Genomic DNA, 18,943 nt, shown 5'->3' on the forward strand with positions numbered 1-18,943 from the left:
ATGGTTTACCCCTTATCATTTCTAGTGCACGTTCTTTAGCACGCCATGCCTACTGGTAAGATATTTGAACCCCATAGAATTCTCTAATATCAGCAATTACATCTTTCGGAGTATGAATTCTTTTATGGTTGATCAATTTGGGAGCAGTCACACCACTTGCAAACCCGACTGTTGCTTGGAATTTGGTTAGTACCCTATCCTGCATTGGACACGTATGTTCACTATTGAAGTATCTAACTTTGAAAACATCAGATTTTTTTCTGCAGAAAGCCTTCATAGTCCAGCCACATTCATCCGTAAAGCACACCAACACATAACTGTACAAATTTTTTCATCATATTAATACATATAGCAGTTACATGTTATAATATATAAAACACTAATGTTCAAAGTAACCAAAGAATGATGTACATTAATGTATCAACAATTTTCAAAGACCAACCCAATTAATTTAGTGTATTTTTTTGTATCAGATTTAGAAAATAATAATTTATCAACGTATCACATATTTTTGGAATGTATCGGCTACATGATTGTTGGGACTAAATTATTTACTGTTTCAACAGTATTATCTTAACGTATCAATAATATTAACGACCAACACAATTATTTTTTATCAGATTCAAAAAATAAATAAATAATGAATTATGTATCACAAAATAACGGTATGTATCGGCTACATGATTGTTGCGATTAAATTTTTTAATGATTCAACAGTATTATCTTAACGTATCAACAATATTAACTTAATGTATCAACAAATAATGTATCATTATCAATCTACCACTAATCATATTCAACAAACTAAAGAAAAAATCAAAATCAAAGACTTTCTAATTAATAATGTATCATACATTAAAACAAAATAATGGTATCACCATTTCTAGATCTAAAGAATCCAAACACAGTTCTTCAAAATCAATGACTTTCTAATTAATAATGTATCATACATTTGTCTATCAGATCTCTTTACTTTGCAATTGAAGTTGTTCTTTATCTTATATTTCGTCATCACATCTACGAGTGTTGCTTTATCCTTATATAACTGATATGTCTTCACATCTATACTATTTGAATCAATTATGTAATTTGTAACTTCCAATTCTGGAATGTATTACGAATCACAAATTCTTGATTCAACCACCGCAAGAGCTTTTGTATCCTGTGTTGTGCCTTCTACACACGTAATTTCTCCGCATGTTCCATCAAAGTTATATACATCACCGCCAATAGTTTCATTTGTGTCAATGCATAATGGATACATTGCAAATCCTGGCTCACTTTTTTTCACTTCTAAATAAAGTTTAACACCTATGTCGTTCTTAATTTTCATCGGAGACGAGTTACCTTCTACGATGTAACAAGTTTCAATGTTTTTCCTTGATACATCGATGTCCAACTCGGCTGAAATTACTGCTTTGAGATTCAAAAACGAAATTGATTGTCCAACAACGATTTCGTCACTTTTGTAACTTTCATATTTCACTTCGCTGACCCAAATTCCTGAATGCCTCAGTAAAATTTATATATCCATCTTGTATCAGCAAAAATTCAGAGTTTTATTCGTATTTCTAGCTTTTTCCAAATCGATGGATGTTCACAAATTGTTCTTCAATGTAGAAGATATAATTTTAAAAATTGAAATTTGTAATGTCAGAGTAGATTACCTATTAAGATAAGGAATGTTTAGGATTAGTTAGGCGTAAATTAAGCTAATTAAATTAATAGAATTAATTATTACATTTTTTTCCTTTTTTAGTGCAACAATAAGTTCTTTACCTTGTATCAGTGACAATGTATCAGAATGGTAGCTATGTATCATTCGCCTACCTTTTTAAGAGATTTTTTGTAAAATGTAAATTAGTTGGGATAGGATGTAATTTATATCTTACACTATGGGATTCCTTTAATTTTTACAACTTTTATTGGGAGTATTATTAATAATTTTTTATAATACTATCATTTTAGCAACTTATGAAAATTCATTCTATCTAATAAAACCATATTTTAATAGCATTAACATAGTTAAGTAATTGAAATCTTAACGTACAATTACACAAAAAGAAAAGAGATGACCTTTAAATTGGTAATCTAAATTTTGCCTAATATTCTTCCCACTTTTAGTATAATTAGTTTTTGAGTGCATTCCATATATCGTATCATATATCTACATGGAATACCAAGTAATTATGAATATGATCATTAGTTCTTTTAGGGTTATTATAATAAAAGATTGTGGAAGTAACAAAAATAAAGACCATTAAGTTTTACATTAATTGTTTTTTTTAATAAAGAAATGACCTTTTAGTTTCTTTTCTAAAAAAATGAAACATCAATAACTCACTAACTATTGTTTAATAAAAGCACACTAACTTAACCCTTCGGGGTGGCCCAGTGGTTTGGGCTTGGGACTTCCATGTTGGTGGTCTCAAGTTCAAAACCCCTTGCCAGCGAAAGCAAGGGGTTTGTCTTCTGGTTCGAGCTCGTCGCACCGGGTTTGCCTAGTGTGGGTTACCTCTCCTATGTGGTTTGCAAGTTATTGCATAGGAGCGGGGGTTTTACCCTGTGCGCACCCAAAAGGGTAGCGGCTATGGGTTTCTCTTGTCATCAAAAAAAAAAAAAAGCACACTAACTTTTGTCGAGCAAGTTCATCTTGATTCTGTCGCTTACTCCTTTTAAAGAAGATCTGAAATATGGTCATCCTTTGCAATTGAAAATCATAATATTGTTAAACTACTATTAATGGACCAATAATAAATCGGATTAGAACAATCATTATTATAAAAAAAAATTAAAAGGAGAATATTTCTTCCTTAATTACTTGCTAACGGGAACACAAACACAAACTTAGCATATTCAACTTTGGAAATGACACAGAAAGACATCATATCTTACTATGGTGTATGCAATAACATACAAAACAATTGCATTCCCTCAAGTATTTATCGAATAGACTATTGTAATGACCTTTAGGTCATTTTTGTGTTTATGCTTCCTGCTCATCGTTTAGAGCTTTCTTATAGCGCCCCCAAGTCATTTATGACTTGTTGGATTGACAGTTCGTTCACCTGGTCATTCATTTAGTTTTTATGCGAGGTTTAGTGTTTTGAGAGCTTTTGAACATGAACGGTCATTTTTTACCAAAAGTTCAAGAATGTAACCTCAAAATCGAATTCTAACAATTTCATCAGCTCCAGAAGGGTCATTTTAGGCTAGTAGCATAGATTACACGAATGAATCTGTCGAGTCAAGGAAACTGTACGTAGCAGCAAGGATGGTGCATCGCCTATTTATCGTTCTCGCTCGGGAGCCATATAACATCAACATAACATTAACATTATAAAGCAATATAGGCATTTATCCCATCCATCCACCGAGAAAAACACATGTCTTACCGAGGCATTCAATGTGAGTCTGTACGATTAGGTGTTTTAACATACAAGTTAAGGCCTAAGTTTGACTTTTGTCAACATTCTGAGTAAACGAGCTCATATGAGAATTCTATCAGGACAGTTAGCTCTAAAATGTTGATTTTTGTCTAGAACGACCCTTCGTTTAGGCCCCAAGGCTTTCAGGCTAATTTTGAGGGCCCTCGTGAGTTTTGGCTTAAAATGGAAACTGGGTGTGGGACCCACTTTTTGTCAAAACGACCTTGGATGGGAATTTCCATAGTTATGATGAGTATGGAATGTCACTTCTAATGGGGTAACATAGTTCTTTTACGCACACGGGATTCCGAACGAATCTCGAGTACCTTGTCGAAATTTTGAGGCCCTAGCACATTGCTGTCAACTGAGGCCCTCACATTCGCGCACCTGGAAATGAGCTACTGAATGACTGAGCATTGCCTCGCGTTCACGTGCGAGCGCGAAGGCCACCTATTGGGCCTTCTTACTTAAGCCTTGGTCACGACCAACCTTGACCCTTGTTGGTAAAATTGTGATTTCTCTTTCATCCGAACTTTGATTTTGGTGATTTGAAGTCCCACGCGCTCGTAATATTCGAGTTTACGTGGTGAAGTGATTGGATTGTGTTGGTGACTCTCGGTTCGAGTTAAATTTTTGCGGAAGCTCCTGTACCTTCTCCTTTTATTTGTGTTTTTATTATGTGTTGTTGTTTCCGCTATTTTAGGCTGAGAATTGTGTCCTATTTTGGTACACAAGTTCAAGGCATGATTTAGGACCTTTTGACAAAGTCAATTACAGAATCCCGGACACGGATCCAATGATTCTCCTTTGACTCTAAAAATTGGCATGTCTCCGTTTTAGGTGATTTTATTGTCTCTACGACCATATTGACATTGTAATCTTATTTTTGATAGCGCAGCAGCTTACAGAGGCCGTTCAAAAGGGGAAAGCTTCGACATTGTGTTGGTGTGACATTTTCATACTAATAAAATATATTACATGTCAAATTATATATCATGTTATGTCTATTGATGGACATTACATTTGTGCCTCTTTACTCTCATCAATTGTGGAAGAAAGTGGTCATTAATTTTAAGTAACTTAGGTAACCAACATGTCACGCCCCGAGTCCACACCCTGGACGTGGCCGGCACTCGGAGACCATTGTTGGCCACAAGAGAACCCTTTGCCTGGCTACTTAACTCAACACAATATAAGTTTATAAAACAACTTAAATGATAAAATCTGGCCAAAATGGCAACTTATGTCTCAAAATAGAATATATGTAAATACATAGATGAGAGGCTCAGCTACTATCTAACTGTCTATGAAGCCTCTATAATACTGAGATGGATGTAGGGACAGACCCCACAACATCCTATTAAAGAAAAACTAGGAAAGCGAATAAAAGAATCCTACGGAATGCAAGGAGGCTCACCACTGACTCTGGAGTGCTCGACTAGATCAACGGCGCACTGGATGTTGATCCTGGTTACTTGTGTCTGCATCATAATAAGATGCAGGCCAACTGGCATCAGTACATTGAATGTATGAGTATGCGAGTTGGAAAGCTAAACAACAACTTAATCTTGAAAGGAGTACAAAGGAACACTTACCTTGGCTCTGTTCAACGCACGAATAACTGAACTCAATGTAAAGAAATAAGACACATACAATATATATAAATCTTGTAAAACAGTGTAGACAACTTAGTTCGTTAAAGATAAAGTAATAACAAACTCAACTTTACTTATATAAAAAAGTAATATAACTTTAGTGGGAGATTCTTTAACCAACAACCACCACTATGAGCCCTAGTGATGATACAACATTTTACCTCACGTTGCCCAAGGACCATCCTATACCTTGCCGTGATATAGGACCTTACTTAACTTAGTGGATCCACTAGCTTAACTTATGTGATCATCTAAAAAGTATGACCCGTTAAATCCCATGTTGGCTACATGGTTCTTATGGAGAGTTGAGTTAATATGAACTCGCGTCCCCAATTCGGTGCTCAATACTACTCCAAAAATACACTTTAGCTCATATGTATTTTAAACACCTCTTTCTTTAGTTTGAGATAATTGCTCAAAGTTTAACCCAAAGGCTCTCTTGGAATCGATGTTCCCTTTACTGAAAACTAGCCCAAAGGCTCTTTTGGAAATCATAGTTCCTTCCTTGCGCAAATGTGAAAACATTTATAAACTTCTTTGGGAATACTTAGTTCCCTAATGACTTTTAAGAAATGAACTCAACTATTAACTCTTTACTTTACTTGAAACTTGAGCCTTAAAACGAAGTTTAAACGTTCAATAAAGACTCTTGAAAACTTTAAGAAATTTTGCTTTGACTTGCTTCTTAACTTCTAGACTTGACTCTTAACTTCTTTGACTTTGATCTTAACTTCCCTTGAATTGGATTATGGATTCAAGGTTCATGATGTTTAGATGTACCTTAGAGTGTTGGAATCAACTAGAAAACATAGGTACATCGATTAGGAACAAGTACAAAAAGGTGGGGAATGAATGGGGAGAACTGGCGTCCCTGGCGCTTTGAGAGGCGCGGGGAGACAGCCCTCAAAATTTAGAGGAGTTGCTGAGGTGTGCTGGCTGGCGCGTCTCCCGAGGGAGTGAACTTCAAAACACTTTTTGGGGCGCGCTGGTTGGCGCGACGCACCACCCCCTTACCGAGGTTTTAACGATTTTTCTTCTCCGTTTTTCATCACTAAACCCTCCAATCTTCCCTAGTTCTTTTCCCAAACACTTAGGGTCATTAGTACTCTCAATACACAACCAATCTAACTCAAAAAACAGCCCGGAAACATGAATCAACTCAACCCCCAAGCATCAACAACTCAACCAACAAGAACTTAACGAATTTCAACAAAGTTCTTCAAGGACTTCCAAAATTTTCATTCAATCAACAACCATTCTCTGAATAGAAATAAGATGGGAGTGTGGTTGAACTAACCCAACATGAAAGGATCTCACATACCTTAATATGGATCTCCCCCGATGAATTCCACTTCAAAAGCTTTGTTTTATTTAGAAATATCATTTAGAGTGGTTTAAGAGTCGCCACTTAATTTTTAAAGAAAAATTAAGAAAACCGGTTTTTTTCAACAGATTAAAACAGAAATCAATTGAAAATATACAAAGGATTCGGGGTTCATATTAACATTTTGGGGAGGGTTTGAAAGCACCCGAAATGCCCGCTAACACGCGGTTGTCCAATAATTAATTATTTGGCTGATGTTTTAAAAGGTAAGCATACTTAAGATAAGTTGGGAAATTTAACAACTTTTAAAGATTTAAGTTATCTTAAGGACAAAAGGGAAATATTAAAATATATTACTTGAGTAAAATATTTTGCAAATTTATTATTATTATTATTTTATTTTTAGTTGAGTAAAAATGAATGCTTACCTAATTTTGAAAAAAAAAAAAGATTAATTCGGGTTGGCTATCCTTAGGGATTTGAATTGTGATAACCTTAAAATTAATTTAAAAAAAGACAAGGATGCAAATAATAATAAATAAGCGAACATAAGACGTAAGTAATAAAAGATGGGCCCGACTCTGGTTTTCCTGTCCGCCTAGGCCAGTACTTGGGCCTATTGTTGTTTTGGGCTTTTGGCCCAATTTTCACCACATTTGTACCTGTCCTAGACTAAATTGAATTTTTTTTCTTTGGGTCTTAGGCCCATCTTCCACCAATCCTAAACTAATTTGAAATGACTTTTCTTTGGCCTTAGGCCCAATTTCACATATCATAAACTAATAACATAATAATAATAATAATAATAATAACATATGGGGTTAGGCCCAAACTAACAAAATACAATTGAATATCGAAGGCTCTTAGGCCCATTCTCCCATTTCCATATACACTAGGTGCATACTAGTGCATACAAACTCGTATAATCTCCAAACACTTGTACGCTGAATCCATGGAACTATTCTTCACCTTTTATGGCTGGCTTACTCAAATAAACACGAAATTGGGCCTCCATGGCCCAATAGAAGAATGCAAGGATCGAGCCCATAAGGACTTGAGCAGATTTCACATGCAAACAAACAAAAGCAAAGGAGAAAGAATTAGAATAGGATAGGATCCAACATTTTACCATAATATTTGAATCACAAGTAAACGAAATAAATGGGACAATCGACGTAATATATATTAAATAACCCAACTGACTTTAGAAGATAGGGCCACTGTATAAATACGCTCGTATGATGGATTTAGCAAAAAAGACAAGACTACAGGCATATGACAAGCACTTAATGAATAGAGGATAGACATTGTAGGGATAATTAATTAACAGCACATAATGGGTAAACGACGAGACATAGCAATATTTCTCGTAATTTAGCATCATAGAGCACATCAATTAAAATAATGAATAAAAACGTAACACTGCCAAAACATTTATTTTTTTAAAAAAATAAATAAATAAATAAAAAATTAAAAGCATGGATAACTACACACTTTCATAACTGCATGAGCAACAAAAATAAAGATTAAAACAACAAAAATTGAGATGATGCAGACAGAGGGAACAATATTATATCAAGATGAATATATTCTCATACGTAAGTTATGATCTTAATCACAAATAAATCACATTTTTAAGTAACTACAAAAAATCATTTTCACATCGATTTAACCATTGAAACAAGAAAATATTTACCAATCTTATAGTACCGAAGCAAGTAATTTTAAATAACCTACAAATGAAGTCTATCTAAAATAGAATAAAAGATTAAACTATATAAACATTCAAACTCAAAGGCATAACCAGACCAATTTGTTCATAGTTATTAAAGGGTGGTTTGGGCTACTGCTTAACCGACATACATTAACACTTAACAGATTTGAGAAGAAGAGTAATGCAGCAAGCTTCATAACAGAGAAGTAGATAATCAATGGACATTAAAATCGACTTGAGAAAATCACCCAGGTGCATAGATCACATTAGAACATTACAAACTCAACGACACCAGACAATAGACAAACTATGGAACAGAACTTTCCGACATCAGAAACATCACATCAAAAATACAAAGAGACGAGAAGAATGCTATAAAGGAGGAGAAGCTACCTTTTTCTGGGCAGCGAATCGGGACGAAACGAGCTAGAAAAGAGCGCTATCTCCACCACTATAAGGAGCTTTGCCGGAAAGCTTGAATGAAAACTTCGAAGGAAAACCTTAAGAAAAATTCGGACCCGAAAGCTCTTGACTAACTAAATCGGTTACTTTGTAAGTCTCTATCTTTGTGTATTTTCTATCTCTCTAACCTATCTTTTTCTTCCTCCAATGTAAGTTGCCTCTAACTTAAAAATTTCTCCCCCTTTAATATGAAGAAGAAGAGGTGTTTTATAAAAGGGGATTTAGGTTGAAATTTAGGGGGAGAGGCGGGTGAATTTTCTGAAAAGCTTGGGGTAGAATCGGAATTCTCCTCCACCCCATATTCAAAATTCTTGCTTCCAAAGTCGAGACCAAGCTGTTGTTGGTAGAAATTTCACCCAAATCCCACAAAATCTGGAGGAGGGCAGTAGCGCGGATGGCTCAGATTGATCCAAACGTCCTTGTGCTCGGCGTGGCGTCATCCCGTGCGAGCAAAGGACAACAAACGCTGCTGCCAGGACGAAAGCACAGGTGCTTTTCATTGCTAGAACAGTGCTTTTTGCTGCTGTTGTCTGTGTATTTGTGAGTTGTTGTCGTGTATTGATGTTTGAGAACATTGGAGCTAAAATGTGAAGGTTCTGGGTTCTTTTTGGGAATGGGCAATGGGCCGGGTTATGAAGTTAATTGGTTAGGTAGGGAAATTTGGAATGGGTTGCATTGAATTGAAAAAGGGAACAAGAGTTGGGAGAAATGGGCTACCAAAAGAAATGAATGAGGATTGGGCCAATGGTTTGCAATTTGGCCAATTAAATTTTATTACTTTGCCAAATTGAATTACTTAGCAAATTCGGCTACAATTCAAATAGGGTGAATTAATTTACGAGCTTCTCAATTTTAGCGAAATAAAATAATTAACTTGATTATAAATTAATTATTTAAAAATAATAATAAAAATTAATAAAAACTATTATATAACTAAACTAACAAACCCAATATTTAATTAAAACTAAAATCCTTTTTGAGACGATTTTCGAATATTTATAAAATGTACTAATTATATATAAAATTATATAAGAAAACATATTTATTATTTAAAAATTATAAAAAGCAACTAAAATTACTTTAAAATAACTTGAAAAATATTTTGAATTTTATAAAGCTAATTATTTCAAATCGTTCCAAATTAAAGAAGCTCGAAAGTTAATTTATATGTGAAGGTCCAAAATTGGGTGTCAACAAGCTTGATGTTCTTGGTGAAATCTTGGTTTTTCTCCCTTTCTTTCTTCTTTTCTCTCTTCTCCAAGCCCTAAGCGTATTTCTCAATTCTCCAAACTGACTAAGTCATGCTTTTACCCCAATATATCACTAAAAATTAATTAGGAAATTAATTAGAGAAAAGACTAGTTTGCCCTTCCCTAAATCCGGATTGAGACTTTCCTCAATCCAACGGCCCAACTTCCAAAAGGCATATCTCACTCATACGATGTTGAAATTGTGCAAACTCGGCGGCGCTGGAAAGATATTCCCAAGGGCTCCCCAACCATATCAAGAACTACTACTAACTCATCCTGAGCTAGGAGTTATGGTCGTTTGAAAATAACCAAAACTCACTTTCTTAACTTAGACAAAAATCCAAATTTCCACATGCTTTCCAAAAAATGATTATTTTCGGATTTTAAACTCTTTCTAGTCGTTTCTAGGTGCGAGATGTTACAATATCTCCCCCTTGGGAACATTCTTCCTCGAATGAGCTTTATTTCACTAAGCTAAGGGTAGTAACATCAAGTTCAACACTCAACAAGCAAAAAGCAAGTAACAACATGCATACTTATAATTTAGCTAGTACTAAGAAGAGGATTAGTACCTTGATCTAAATTTTCTCCGGATTCAAAGAGATGTGGATATCTCTTCTTCATATCCTCTTCAGCTTCCCAAGTAGCTTCTTCAACAAATTGGTTCCTCCAAAGGACTTTGACTAATGTGACCTTCTTTGTTCTCACCTTGCGAACTTGGCGATCTAAAATCTGAACCAAAATCTCCTCATAAGATAAATTATCCTTAATCCCAAAATTTTCAGTTGGCACTATCAATGAAGGATTTCACATGCACTTCTTTAACATAGAGATGTGAAATACCGGATGAACCGCTGCTAATTCCTGTGGTAGCTCCAACTCATAAGCTACAGTGTCAATCCTCTTGGCTATGCGATAAGGTCCAATATACCGGGGACTAAGCTTCCCCTTCTTACCAAACCTCATAACACCCTTCATGGGTGAAACTTTCAAATATACCCAATCATCTACTTCGAACTCTAACGCCCTTCTCCTAACATCAATGTAGGATTTCTGACAACTCTGTGTTGTTTGCAATCTCTCTTGAATTACTTTCACCTTCTCCATAGCTTAATGAACTAAATATGGTCCTCTCAACCCTGCTTCCAACTTCAAACCATCCAATAGGAGATCTGTATCTTCTCCCATAAAGAGCTTCATATGGAGCCATTTGGATGCTAGAGTGGTAACTGTTGTTGTAAGCAAACTCAATGAGAGGTAGGTGATCATCCCAATTTCCTTTGAAATCAATCACACAAGCCCTCAACATATCCTCTAAGGTATGAATAGAGCACTCTGCTTGCCCATCTGTCTGAGAATGAAAGGCAGTACTTAAATTCACCTTTGAACCCAAACCTTTTTGGAAAGATTTCCAGAACTGTGTAGTAAATTATGCACCTCTATCTGAAATAATGGAGACCGGAACTCCATGGAGTCTTACCACTTCTTGAATATATAGCTTAGCATAATCTTCTGCTAAATGGGTAGTCTTTACTGGTAAATAGTGGGCTGATTTTGTCATTCTATCGACAATCACTCAAATAGAATCATGTTGTCTGCGAGACCTTGGCAAACCTGTGATGAAATCTATATTAATCATCTCCCACTTCCATTCTGGAAGTTCTATATTCTGCGCCAAACCACCGGGCCTTTGGTGCTCGACTTTCACTTGTTGGCAATTTGGACACTTAGCGACAAATTCAGCAATGCCCTTCTTCATGCCACTCCACCAATAAACCTCTCTCAAGTCACGATACATCTTTGTAGAGCCCGGATAAATGGAATATCTGGAGCTATGAGCTTCCTCCATAATTTTCCCATGGAGTCCATCCACCATAGGTACACACAGTCTACCTTGATATCTCAATATACCATCTCCCTCTTGTTCAAAAGCTAATGTTTTTTGCTTATGAACATTTGCCTTCAATTCAAGCAAAATAGGGTCTTGGTCTTGCTTCTCTTTAACTTCTAACACTAGTGATGATCCAGCCCCGTTCATCACCACTATTCCTCCTTCTGTGGAATCCATAAGTCTGACTCCCAGGCGTGCAAGTCTGTGCACATCTTTGGCTAACTCCCTCTTTTCTTCCTCAACATGGGTGGTACTACCCATAGATAACCTGCTTAAAGCATCAGCAACCACATTAGCATTACCTGGGTGGTAAAGAATACTCATGTCATAATCCTTGAGTAATTCCAACCACCTCCTCTGTCTGAGATTGAGCTCTTTCTGAGTGAACACATATTGCAAGCTCTTGTGATCAGTGAATATATTAACATGAACACCATACAAGTAGTGTCGCCAAATCTTCAAGGCGAAAACTACAACAACCAACTTTAAGTCATGGGTTAGATAATTCTTCTCATGAACCTTCAACTGTCTGGAGGCATAAGCTATCACCTTGCCATTCTGCATTAACACACAACCCAAACCAACTCTGGATGCATCACAATACACCACAAAACCTTGAGTACCCTCTGGTAATGTCAAAATTGGGGCACTAGTCAACCTCTTCTTCAATTCCAGAAAGATTTTCTCACAAGCTTCAGACCATTGAAACTTCGTTGTTTTATGAGTCAACTTCGTCAAAGGAGACGAAATGGATGACAAACCCTCAACAAATCTCCTATAATAGTCAGACAAGCCCAAGAAACTCCTAACATCAGTTGGAGATGTGGGTCTAGGCCAATTCTGCATTGCCTCAATTTTCTGAGTATCAACATTAATACCATCACCGGAAATAATATGGCCCAAGAATGCCACAGACTCAAGCCAAAATTCACACTTGGAGAACTTGGCATACAACTATCTATCATTCAAGGTCTAAAGAACTATTCTGAGATGACTAGCATGATCTTCTTCATTCCTTAAATAAATAGTATATCATCAATGAAGACGATAACAAACATATCTAAATAAGGTTTGAAGACTTTGTTCATTAGATCCATGAACGTTGCTGGTGCATTGGTCAAACCAAAGGACATGACCAAGAACTCATAATGACTATATCTAGTCCTGAATGTTGTCTTTGGAATGTTGCATTCCCTAACTTTCAACTGATGGTAGCCTGATTTGAGGTCAATTTTCAAAAAACAGGTGGCACGCACCCTGAAGTTGATCAAATAAATCATCTATCCTTGGAAGAGGATATTTATTACTGATGGTAATCTTGTTCAACTGACGGTAGTCTATACACATCCTAAGGGAACCATCTTTCTTTCTCACGAATAAGACCGGAGCTCCCCAAGGTGACACACTTGGTCGAATGAAACCTTTATCTAGGAGATCTTTCAACTACTCTTTCAACTCTTTCAACTCTGCTGGTACCATTCTATATGGCGGAATAGAAATAGGACCAGTATCTGGAATGATGTCTATGCCGAAGTTTATTTCTCTCTCAGGAGGGACTCCGAGTAGATCATCAGGAAAGACTTCTGGAAACTCTCTTACTATAGGAACTAACTGAATGGGAGGTACCTCAACACTAGAGTCATTAACTCGGACTAAGTGATAGATACAACCCTTCGAAACTAACTTTCTCGTCTTAAGGTACGAAATGAAATGACCCTTAGGCACCGCTAAAATACTACTCCACTCCATGACTGACTCATTAGGAATCTGAAACTTGACAACTCGAGTTCTGCAATCTATGGAGGCATAACAGGCATGAAGTTCGTACATACCTAGAATGACATCAAAATCTACCATGTCTAGCTCAACTAGATCAGCCATGATGTCTTTGTGATTGATAGAAATGACAATCACGATAGACTCGCTCAGCTAGAATAGACTCCCCAACAGGTGTAGAAACACAGAAGGGTTCACACAGTTTCTCAGGAAGAATCTCAAACTTATTTGCAACATAAGGAGTTACAAAAGACAAACTTTCTCCTGGGTCTAGCAAAGCATAAACATCAAAAGTAAAGACTTTGATCATACCAGTGACAACATCTGGAGAGTTCTCTTGCTCATGGCAACTGGTGATTGCATAGAGGTGAATTGCTCCTCCTCCAGTACCAGAAGTAGCTCCTCTAGGTGCCGCCCTGTCTGGTGGCGCAACTGATGAAGATTGGGCTCTATTGCCCAGATTTCCACTACCTTGCCTGTTCTTAAGGCACTCCTTCATGAAGTGACCCTCTTGTCCACACTTAAAACAACCTATCTGGCTATCACGACATTTACTTGGGTGGGTTCTACCACACCTAGCACATGTAGGAGTCAAACTACCTTTTTGTGCCACACTACCTCGGGACTGTGCTGGTCTAGCCCTAAAGTCTTGCGAATTCTAGCCATTATAGTCACCTCTGTTTCTGGGTGCAGGTGCACTAACAGATGATGGTGCTAGCCCCTTTTGCATCTGAAAGGACGAACGACTCACACTGACCTTCTGCTGCCCAGACTCATTCCAGTCTTAGCTTTCTTGCTTCTATACTCTTCTCTGTCCCTCAACTTCTCCTCTTCAACCTGCTGCACATAAACCACCAGCCTTGATTTGTCCATGTCGCCTATCAGCATCGCAGCCCTGCCCTCTTTGCTCGATAAACGACCCAAACCAGCAACAAGCAAGCTCATTCTGCTCCTCATGTCCTTAACCATTTCAGGAGCATAGCGGAACAACTGGGTGAACTTCAACCCATACTCATGCACACTCAAGGAATTCTGTTTCAGTGAAAGAAATTATCGTACCTTAGCCTCCTTCAATTCTCGGGGAAAGAAAAGCCCCAACAATGCTTCTTCGAAACAAGCCCAACTAGCAGGTGGTGTATTCTCAGGTCTACCCCCCATTCCACTGATCGAAACATATTCTAGCAACATCTTTTAGTTGATATGCAGCTAGTTCAACCCTTCGAGCATCAACAACATGCATTACCTCAAAAACCTTTTTTAGTTCCTCAACAAAAAAATTTGGATCCTTAGTAGTGACCAAACCAGTGAAACTTTGAGGGTTCATTCTTAAGAATTCGTGAATCCTCGAAGTGTCAGCCTCATCTTTACTTGGTCCTCTTGACTGCCTAACCTGGTTAGTCACAGCTTGGCTCAGCATCCGGATAGCCTCACGGAATTCGGCATTAGTGACCTCGCCTTGAGGTTGCACGTTTGGTGCATTAGGTATCCCTTGCTCTTGTAGTTCAACATTTCTCCTAGCTGGACAACCTCGTGCTGCTCTTCGTGGAGGCATGGTTATCTGAAACACGCACAAGCATGAATTAGAGGGAAACTTTTAGAGATAAACTCTAACGCACGAGATGGATATGAAGGAAGTGAAGAATTTCCTAAATGTTACATCCTCCTAATTATAGACATGGCGCGATTCACACCGATAAATAGGACTCTACAGACACAGCTTCATGGACTCCCTAGGACTCTTGAACTCTGTGCTCTGAAACCAAATTTGTCACGCCCCGAGTCTACACCCTGGACGTGGCCGGCACTCAAAGACCATTGTTGGCCCCAAGCGCCCTTTGCCTGGCTACTTAACTCAGCGGAAGACTTAGCTCAACAAAATATAAGTTCATAAAACAGCTTAAATGATAAAATCTAGCCAAAATAGCAACTTATGTCTCAAAATAGAATATCTGTAAATACATAGATGAGAGACTCAACTACTGTCTAATTGTCTATGATGCCTCTATAATACTGAGATGGATGTTGGGACAGACCCCATAACATCATAATAAAGAAAAACTAGGAAAGCAAATAAAAGAGTCCTCCGGAATGCAAGGAGGCTCACCACTGACTCTGGAGTGCTCGACTAGATCAACGGCGCACTGGATGCTGATCCTGGTTACCTGCGGCTGCATCATAATAAGATGCAGGCCAACTGGCATCAGTACATTGAATGTACGAGTATGCAAGTTGGAAAGCTAAACAACAACTTAAGCTTGGAAGGAGTACAAAGGAACACTTACCTTGGCTTTGTTCAACTCATGAATAACTGAACTCAATGTAAAGCAATAAGACACATACAATATATATAAATCTTGTAAAACAGTGTAGACAACTTATTCGTTAAAGATAAAGCAATAACAAACTCAACTTTACTTATATAGAAAAGTAATATAACTTTAGTGGGAGATTCTTTAACCGACAACCACCACTATGAGCCCTAGTGATGATACAATGTTTTACCTCACGTTGCCCAAGGACCATCATATACCTTGTCGTGATATAGGACCTTACTTAACTTAGTGGATCCACTAGCTTAACTTATGTGATCATCTAAAAAGTATGACCCATTAAATCCCATGTTGGCTACATGGTTCTTATAGAGAGTTGAGTTAATATAAACTCGCGTCCTCAATTCGGTGCTCAATACTACTCCCAAAATACACTTTAGCTCATATGTGTTTTAAACACATCTTTCTTTAGTTTGAGATAATTGCTCAAAGTTTAGCCCAAAGGCTCTCTTGGAATCGATGTTCCCTTTACTGAAAACTGGCCGAAAGGCTCTTTTGGAAATCATAGTTCCTTCCTTGCACAAATGTGAAAATATTTATAAACTTCTTTGGGAATACTTAGTTCCCTAATAACTTTTGAGAAATGAACTCAACTATTTACTCTTTACTTTACTTGAAACTTGAGCCTTAAACGAAGTTTAAATGTTTAATAAAGACTCTTGAAAACTTTAAGAAACTTTGCTTTGACTTGCTTCTTAACTTCTAAACTTGATTCTTAACTTTTTTGACTTTGATCTTAACTTCCCTTGAATTGGATTATGGATTCAAGGTTCATGATCTCATGTTTATGGATGATTTCATGATGTTTAGATGTACCTTAGATTGTTGGAAACAACTAGAAAACATAGGTACATCGCTTAGGAACAAGTATGAAAAGATGGGGAACGAATGGGGAGAACTGGCGTCCCTGGCGCTCTGAGAGGCGCGGGGAGACAGCCCTCAAAATTTAGAGTTGCTGGGGTGTGCTGGCTGGCGCATCTCCCGAGGGGGTGATCTTCAGAACCCTTTTTGGGGCGCGTTGGTTGGCGCAATGCCCCACCCCCTTCCCCAGGTTTTAACGATTTCTCTTCTCCGTTTTTCATCTCTAAACCCTCCAATCTTCCCTAGTTCTTTTCCCAATCACTTAGGGTCATTAGTACTCTCAATACACAACCAATCTAACTCGAAAAACAGCCCGTAAACATGAATCAACTCAACCCCCAAGCATCAACAACTCAACCAACAAGAACTTAACGAATTTCAACAAAGTTCTTCAAGGACTTCCTAACTTTTCATTCAATCAACAACCATTCTCTGAATAGAAATAATATGGGAGTGTGGGTGAACTAACCCAACATGAAAGGATCTCACATACCTTAATAGGGATCTCCCCCGACGAATTCCACTCCAAAAGCTTGACGTTCTTGGCGAAATCTTGGCTTGTCTCCCTTTCTTTCTTCTTTTCTCTCTTCTCCAAGCCCTAAGCGTATATCTCAATTCTCCAAACTGACTAAGTCATGCTTTTACCCCAATAAATCCCTAAAAACGAATTAGGAAATTAATTAGAGAAAAGACTATTTTGCCCTTCCCTAAATCCGGATTGGGACTTTCTTCAATCCAATAGCCCAACTTTCGAAAGGCATATCTCACTCATACGATGTCGAAATCGTGCATACTTGGAGGCGTTGGAAAGATCTTCCCAAGGGCTTCCTAACCATATCAAGAACTACTCCTAACTCATCTTGAGATAGTAGTTATGGACGTTTGAAAATGACCAAAACTCACTTTCTTAACTTAGACAAAAATTTCCAGATTTCCACATGCTTTCCAAAAATGATTATTTTCAGATTTTAAACTCTTTCTAGTTGTTTCTAGGTGCGATATGTTACACACCAACTCTTCATTTTATCCATTATTCTATCTTTATGTCTTGTAGCTTATGTAACATTTGAGCCATCCATTTGGCAAATTTACTACCCACTATCTTCCTATTCATTGGAAGGAAGAATTTATTACCTATAAATAGTGTGGTCTTCCTTGTGTTGGGTAGATGTAGAGACAACAAGAGATGTACAAGAAAATATAGAGTGAAAAAGATGAGTAGTATTATGTTGAGTTTATATTGAGATTAGTGTAGTGAAAGAGAGAGTTGAGACATAGAAAAATATTCTAAGTCTTCAACTATATTCACTATACAAAAGAGAGTAATTATATGTTGAAGGAAGGTGTTCTTATGTGGAGCTTTGGACTCTTCAACTAATCCGAAGTTGCTTGAGTTGTACGATGTTGTTGGGCTGTTGTATCATGGAGGGGACAAGTCAAGAGTATTACTGCTGGATCGGTGTAGATTATGCCGCAGTTGGCTTGAATCTCCTTAAAGAGAGCGAGATATCCGCGCCTCAGCCTAAAGAATTATTTATTCATTTTTTGTCATTTTATTTTTAACTGTAATTTATATTATTTGTGGTATATTACACCAATTAATTGTAAGTAGATTCATATTTTTGTTACAGTTTGAAAAAGTGTGGATATCAAGATAGGGATCTCAACATAATTCCGCTCAACGTCGCTCTCTTCAAGAGATGTAAGAGAAGAGGTGTACGGTAAAGTGTTTTTCTACTGCTCAATTCAAGTGCAGAAAAGGTAAAGGAAAAAAAACTTTTTACCTAGTATTTTCATGAATAAAGTGATACTACTTTTCATGAAAAAAATTATATTTAAATTCTTAAAATATTGGGGGCTCATGAAATGAGAAAAAAAAAACCATTGTGAAAAAAAAATGATTTTTGCATCTTTGAGAAATGCTCTAAAAAAAGAGTATTACAAGTGCATATATATTAATTGTGGAATAAATCACATGTTATTATTTGGCTATAATGTGATGACTTTTGGCTCTAACATGAGAGTTATAAATAAATTATGAAAGCCATGTTGAGTAGCCATATAACATGAAATGTTTTGGGTGAGGAAAAAAATTCATTCTTGAAATGAAGAAATACCATTAAACATGTGATGTATTTTCCTTGTCGAGTCTCATAATATTGAAAAAATTGTGAAATACAATTTTGTTGGTTGTGTGAGTATTGAAATTCCTTTTGATTCAATTGTGTGAGAAAGTTGTGACAAATAAAAAA

General features: G+C 36.9%; 1 pseudogene; it reads right to left on the bottom strand.

Annotated features, from left to right (window-relative positions):
• Positions 1-49: 49 nt before the first annotated feature.
• On the bottom strand, positions 50-15,052 carry LOC125830115 (uncharacterized; annotated as a pseudogene).
• Between the last annotated feature and the right edge of the window lie 3,891 nt (positions 15,053-18,943).

This window comes from Solanum verrucosum, unplaced genomic scaffold (genome assembly GCF_900185275.1).
Source record: "Solanum verrucosum unplaced genomic scaffold, falcon-dt-bn FXZP01000151.1, whole genome shotgun sequence".
Lineage (NCBI taxonomy): Eukaryota > Viridiplantae > Streptophyta > Magnoliopsida > Solanales > Solanaceae > Solanum > Solanum verrucosum.